The sequence below is a fragment of the Chenopodium album genome, chromosome 9 (genome assembly GCF_948465745.1).
Source record: "Chenopodium album chromosome 9, dcCheAlbu1.1, whole genome shotgun sequence".
NCBI lineage: Eukaryota > Viridiplantae > Streptophyta > Magnoliopsida > Caryophyllales > Amaranthaceae > Chenopodium > Chenopodium album.
This window is the reverse complement of record NC_137842.1, coordinates 22497390-22505313: the sequence shown is the minus strand read 5'-3', so window position 1 is coordinate 22505313 and position 7924 is coordinate 22497390. Positions and strand designations below refer to the sequence as shown.

At 34.2% G+C, this 7924-nt stretch overlaps 1 non-coding gene across 1 annotated transcript; it reads right to left on the bottom strand.

Annotated features, from left to right (window-relative positions):
- Window positions 1–7575: 7575 nt before the first annotated feature.
- LOC145560964 (small nucleolar RNA R71) lies at window positions 7576–7682 on the bottom strand. Its single transcript, XR_014093552.1, has one exon. It is a non-coding gene; the product is annotated as a small nucleolar RNA R71 (small nucleolar RNA).
- Between the last annotated feature and the right edge of the window lie 242 nt (window positions 7683–7924).

Genomic DNA, 7924 nt, shown 5'->3' with positions numbered 1-7924 from the left:
CACAGTATATCCACTAGGGCTAGCAGCAAAAAAGCCACCCTAAACTCATACTCATCTTCAAGTGGAGCTTCAACTGCTTGTACCAAGTTTTTCCTCGATATCCCTTCAACATTGCTAAAGCGTGCAAGTACACCTTCAAGAAAATGCTTCGATTCCTCGTCGACAGCTTCCTTCGGAACAACCAAATGCCCCTTAGGAATACCTAGAACCCAATGGACTTGAATGGGATCAAATGTAAACTCCATCCCATTAGGAGTTATCAAACAGTATGAGGGTACATCTACCCTAGTAGCAAGCCAATAACACAACTCCCTAGGAAGCTGCTTGTCCACTAAACCAAACAGTCCAGAAAATCCCATATTCTTCACTATCTTCCTTTTTTTCTCACAAAACTCATTAAGAATCATACCAAAATACTCCACCCGACAATTTACATTTTCAGGCTACAATAAAAGTACAATTATCAATACAACACACATAACTGATAATAGATCAATAATTAAACAAGGAGAAGCAATTTATTCATCAACTACTAAACAAGAATCATGGATTTTTACCCTCCGCTTTGTCACCTCCACCTTGCATCGTTCAATCACTTTACCATTTTCCTTCATCTTCCCTCCTTCACTAAGTTTATTATCCTAAAAAGAACACAACACAAACCAAAATATATTACAACCACCAACAATTTGACACAACAATAACAACACATGTGGAATATACAAATAAAAACTCACCCGGTATACGGCTTCATCAATTTTCTTGCAAACCTAAAATGTGCAACCAAATAAATAAATTATAAATATGATCAGTCAAAAACTAATTAATTGACTAATAATGTGTGTCAAAAACATTACCTTCTGCTTCGCACCAACCGATTCAAAGTCACATTGAAAGTCAGCTTCAAAGTCAGCTTCGGTTACATTCTTCAAATTTACATATATACAAGTATTAAAAATCAAAACAAACACTCTACAGGTAGGTACATAAATAAAGATATTACCCAACAACTTATTATTAAGGTATAATTAACACAAAAAGGGATTTAAGGGACTGGGTCCACACCCACAACAAATAGGGATGACATGGAAGATGTCACCAACAATGAAGCAACAACTCGCTCTATATAATACAACTAACTGACATGGAAGATTGATAGGGATTTTTCAAACTCTACAAACAAACACTATTTCCACTGCACTTTCGAAACAAACCACAATTCACATCAATAACAAACCACAATTCAAACATTATATCCACATCAATATCCACAATTCAAGCAGCATTCTCAAGTAAACACAATCACAATTCCAAAAGGTCTGCATCAATAATCAAGCTTAAATACTTAAATTGTACATTTGTACTAACTTTAACAACAACTAAACATACAAAATATACTAAAACTTCACAAAATCAATCTATACCTTTTCTTGGACAGTAGAACGACCTCCTCTTCTACCGCCCCTCCGACCCCTCCTTGCACCGCTTCTACCACCTAGTATAAACCCTAGGTTTGTTAAATACATAAACCCTACTCATGAAATGTAATTGTAAAATAACATCGTTTACCTGCCATGGTCGAGCCTGCGATTTGAAATTCGCCTTTGAAATTAGCCTTAAGGGCCTTTGAAATTTGCCTTCGAAATTTGCCTTAAGCGAGATCTGTTCAACGACCTCCAAACAACGACAAACCTACCGTAATTACGACTGCAATTTCTGTTTTCGGGGCGTTTTAAGGGCGTTCGCGTGGAGCTTTGAAAAACCTGGCTTTTGGTTTCCGGTGAGGTTTTCCGGTGGGGAGCGTTTTAGAGAGAGAAAAACAAGGGCTGTAAATTCTAGAGAGAGGACAGTAATGGCTTTTTACAGTCCAGTAACATGCAGGAGTTACTGCCCCTTCTTTTGTGCCGATTTTACGTATTTGCCCCTGGTATTGGACACACGTGTCCATACCGGGTAGCGGCCCATCACGACCCAGTGAATGATACGGCAGGTTTTCTTCATTCACCCATGAATGAAAAAAATAAGGAAAAACTAATGCGATATACAATTTGTTAGTATTTAAAAAAAAAAAATATTTTCATATTTATGTAATTAAAATTGTTATTATATTAGTTTTAAAATATTAGATAAAATTCCTAATCTCAAAATATACTCTTACCGTCCCTAAATTATATTCTTGGTTTCTATTTTAGGTATTTCCAAAATTACATTCCTCCTTTTCATATTTAGTAAGTTTTTTTTTTTTCCAAATATCCAAAATCAAGTCTCTTTTTCTGTTGTATATTTAATGTTTTCTCACTCTTACTATCCTAATCTCACTTTTATTTTCTCTCTCCATCTTTTTTCTCAAGTTTGTACTTCTCATAAGAGGCCTTCCAAACGGAAGTTTGATAGGTACTTGTATATATATATCAAGGGGCATTTGAGACATTTGGCATAAAATTTACCCATCTCTCTCCTTATTTTCTCTCACCCTCACGTGTTGGATTTAAGTGTACCACTGGGTGATTAATAGTATCACTAGATGATCAAATAGTATCATTGAATATTCAGTGGTACTATATATTCATTCAATGGTACTGTATATTAATTTAGTGGTACCAGCTACGTATAGAAATAATATCACTACATATTCAATGTTATTATATAAGCTTTTAGTGGTATATTTAAAAATTGGTCTCACTTTCCAATCTCTCTCCTCCTTTCTCTCACCCCCATGTGCTTACAATACTTTTTAATATTTTAAGGTTTGATATGTATTTGCAAATACATATTAAACCTTCATTAGTACTTCCTCCTTCTCATAACTAACCTAATGGATATGATTGGTTCTTAATTTTCAATTAGAAGCATGTTATTGGTCCTTTTTTTTTTTTTTTTTTTTTTTTTTTTTTTTTTTTGCAAAGGATTGATGACATGACATCATTAATCATTAATCTATCTTTGTTTTACTCAAAAACATCATTTAATGTTTTGTATTTCCCATTGAAATATTTCATTATTGTTATTTATCTTTTTCTTTCCTCCTTAATTCCCGTGCAATTTTACATACAGGAATGTAATTTAGGGACGGAGGGAGTAATATTTTGTATTTAATTAATTTAAACTTTAAAATCTCATTCGCCAATTTTGCTTACGTGGCATTTGAATTATTTAATTGTAAAAGAAATTAATAATTGTTATAAAATAGGGAGAAATATAAGAGAGATTGATAGAGAATAGATCAGTCTATTTCTATACCATATAATGGGGTATATATATACAATATAATTAGGGTTGTCTTAGATAAGAATATAAACCCTAGATTTATCTAGAATATTCTGGAATGATACAAGGAGTATAATGGGCATCCACACAATATTTCATAACACTCCCCCTTTGATGTCCATTATCGAAGACTGTGCCTCGTTAAAACCTTATCAAGAAAACCCAATGTGGGACAAAACCATGGTCAAGGGAATTGAAGACTTGAAAATGCAATTTCAGTTTAGGAGGATCGAAGATCAACAAGTGATATTTTACCAACTTATTAGAAGATATCCAACATATTGGATTCATTGCTGCGACACTAGAAGATCTCAAGTTATGTATTCATCAGGGGGAGAAAATAAGCGCTGCACTCTTTTTCGATCATGTGGACATGTAAAGTGTCTTCATTTCACCATATATGTGTTTATATCTAATACCACCCTTGCAAATCTCTATTTAATAGTTGATTATAAAGGTTAAACTCATGCGGTTATGACTTCTTCTGGAAGTCGTTAGTTAATAATAAATATTAGTGATCATTATTTGATTTAACATTCATTAATAATAATTTGATGACAAAACTTGATATTATTAGTGTCATTCTTTAATCTCATATGAATTATAATATAACATATATAATTATGTACGCTAATTATGGTTCTTCTGGACCATGAGAAAACATTCTCGCGCATAAGTATTCCATTGATATTATTTAGACGTTTCATAATTGACATGATAGCTCTCTTGTAAATACAAATAGTAAATCTTATTAACTCTCATATGCTCAAATTTCAGGTTGAGATGTCAATAATGTAGTCACATAGACTTTTCAAGAGTTTGATAATAATTGCAATATTCAAGGCATAAAAATTTGTAGGGCTGGGCATTTAATACGTCGTATATAAGTTATTCAAGAACCCCTTTTACATGATTCATAACATGTTATTAAATCAACGTCATCAATAATTTCATCACAACTTTAAGCCCATTGGAATATTTCTTTGTAAGTTCCCATCAATGTTGTTATTACGCCTTACTATACTTTGGACGAATATTAACACATACCACAATTATTATATATAAACTAGTGCATGCAATATGAGATATAGAAATCATGAAAAGATATTGAGAAAAACATATAATGAGTAATGTATCTAACAACTTCCTACACATGCAATAAGTAATTCATTAACCTATGACTCATACATGACATATACATAATTAAGACTCAAAATAATGTAAGACAATGTACAGTGTGGATTTAGAAATCACTATTTCATTGGACTTTTGGTCCATAATAAACTTTTGATCATTATCATTATGTCGACAACAAAATGGACATATATTTCAGATCCCTTATTCACTAGTCCATTCTATCATGCATATGCATATTATTTGTCGGTTCCATTGTATGCCGGTATCATAAAATTCCAATTGCGTACATTTCACATGCTATTTTACTATGATATATAATGCATTTCTCATTGGTACCATCATAACTTTTCTTACATAATAGGCCATCTATTATAATAATTCAGATATCTATACCACCTATCAAGGTTGTTTCTCACACTACGGTATTAATATACTATTATTATACTTTAAAAGTATCAACTGCACTATCTTGCCATATATCGCATATTTCTATTGGAACCGATTATACAAACTACACTTCAGGTGTAGTGATTTAAAGTAAATTGGCAAGATCTATCTTAATGTATGCACATAATATCATTATCACCATAATAAAAATATATCTTTCTATTCCTCTAGATGGGTCATAACGGTATACAAATCAAATCATAGATATGCAACATATATTGATACAAAAGTTGGCATGTAACTTTACAAAGTATCATTAGAGGGATCAACTGTTTATAGTATTATAATTTTGCCAACTTACTTCAATTCTTCCCTCTAAGTTGGTAAAATATCTCAAATGTTGGGTGATGTGTCTATTTTATATAGTATTTTACCCCCGTCCCTTGGTCATAATTAGTAGTATTTTTGGCTCTTTAGAGCCACTTTTATTACTAATTGGTGTTTTCTAGTGTTTTCGTAGATTTGGTTGACTTTTGCAGGGATTTATGCTTTTGAAGTATTTTCCCGAGATATTTTGGAGCAATCACAAGCATTGGAGAAACACGACCAGATTTTATAGCCCAGGGCCGGTTAGAGCCATCGAACCGGTGATTAAGGGCTCGGTATAGGTGATACCGGGGCATTTGGACCGAGTATTCAAGACCCAAAGAGGAAACCCAGATTGGCCCGAAGAATTGGAGCCCAATCGTAGTCCAAATAGTGGCCCAAATGAGCCGCCCGGCCAAAGAGGCTGGCGCCCGGAGGCGCGCCCGGCCGGGCGGGAGAAGCTTAGGCTGGCGCCCGGTGACGCGCCCGGCCGGGCGCGAGATTAGTAGTAATGAGCAAAAAAAGGCGCGCCCGATCGGGCGATGCCTCGCCCGATCGGGCGCGTGTTTTATTAGTTGACGATTAATGAAGTTTTAATTTGTTTTAGTTTAGGATTTTTGTACGGAGTATAAATACTCCTCCGTAATACGTTTTGATTACTTCCTTTTCTCTTCTTCTCCTCTTTACTCTTTCTTTACTCTCTTAATTATTCTCTTAGAATTCTCTCTCTAAACTTTTGTTCTTCATTCTTCCATTAATTCCAGATTACTTTTTGGTAACAATTTCTTCCCCTTTAATCTTAGTTATTTACTTTATTCCTTTCATCATGATTTATTTTATTACTTTGATTAGTTTAGTTTTTACCATGTGTGAGTAGTTTAATTTCTAGGGTTTATGGGGATCTAATAAATAATATGAAGGGGTAAATTATTGTTGTTGATTATCAATGCTAGATTAATTTCCTATTGATTGATTTAATGCTCTGTGACTAGATTAGGCATATCTTTTATGCATGAGTTTGACAATATTGATTCAAGAATCGAGAGATGAGAATTGATGTTTAGGTCTAGTTTCAATAGGCAAGTTAATTTATAAATGGTTAAGTCAAGATTCGAGAGATGAGATTTAATACCGGTAAATTAATTGTGTGATTGTAATACGTAACGAGAACCCTTTACAATCTGGTTAATTGATGCATTGATGATTGACTATTATTGATTGTTGGTATTGCATGATAATTTCTTATTGGATTGTTTTAATGTTTTACAATTGCGGCTTGTAAAAGTATAGCAATATTAAATTGATGAATCGAGCAGATGTTAATTTGATATTAAAGGCTATTTTCAATAAGAACTTAGATCTAGTAAATTGCGAGAGCCTGTTAGATCTATGTTGATTAATAAATTGCGAGAGCCTGTTAATCATGTTATTTATGCAATGTCAATGATTGATTACTATGTTTTACCCTGGAATATTATTTATTGGTGAACCTATGCCCTAGATCCTTTCATATATTATTTTTCTTCCTATTCTCAACCTTAGTAGTTTAGTTTCTTACTTATTTATAAATATTGGTCACTTAAATAATTTAGATTATAATAATTAATTAGGAGTAAAAAGACTTGTTTCCCTGTGGAGATCGACCCTACTTCCCTATCTACTGTAGTTAGTGATTTAGGTAATTATTTTTTATTAGGGGATACGACTTTACCCTGTCAAAATTTGGCGCCGTTGCCGGGGAAATGGTTTTATTTTTATTTCTGATTGTTTTTGTAGTCTAGATTATTTCTCTTTTGTCTCAGAGAGCGTTAGTTCTCTGAGACAAATCTCATATTTGCTTCTAGTTTTTTTTTGTTTATGCCCAGGTGTTCCAGATCAGGTTACATCCCATTCGATCCTGAGATCGAACGTTCCTTTCATAGACAGAAAAACTTCTACAAGCAAATCCTGGCGGATTCTGGTGATAATAACAATAATCACCGCGATCCTCCAACTGATTCCAGCGATTTAGAGGCATCATCAGACGCAGAATCAGAGATGACGGCTCCTAAGAAGCTTAGTGATTATTCACAACCAAAGCTTACGGATTTTCCACATCTCACCCCTACTCCGGCCCTTGATGAGGTTCAATTCGAAATCAAACCTCAATTTATAACGATGATAGAGAGGAAGCAATTAAGTGGAGCCAAGGGTGAAGACCCGAATCTTCACATTGCCGACTATTGTCAATATTGCAACACCATCAGGCAAGCTGGGGTCACTCAAGACCAAATCAGGGAGATTCTCTTTCCCTTCTCTTTAACTGGAAAAGCTAAATTGTGGTTTAATGGCTTAAATAGAACTACACTTGGTATAACTGACTGGGAAACTCTTGTTTTGAATTTCTATAACAAGTATTATCCTGCAGAGAGAACAGCAGTATTACGGAGTGCGATTCAGAACTTTGCCCAAGAAGCCGATGAGTCTTTATATGAGGCTTGGGAGAGGTTCAAGGACTTACAAAGAGAATGCCCTCACCATAATTTAGCACAATGGCAGTTAATCCAAGCCTTTTATAACGACATTGGAAATTCCTCTAGAATAATCTTAGACTCTGCAGCTAGTGGGAGATTTATGAATCTTAATGTTGATGATGCAGGTCAGGTTATTGAAGATATGGCGATACACAATTCCCAATATGGGAATCAGAGAGGATTTGCTAACAAGGGGAAGCATAGTGTCGACTCTGTATCCTTTTTGCAAGCTCAAGTGACCTCAATTTGCCAAA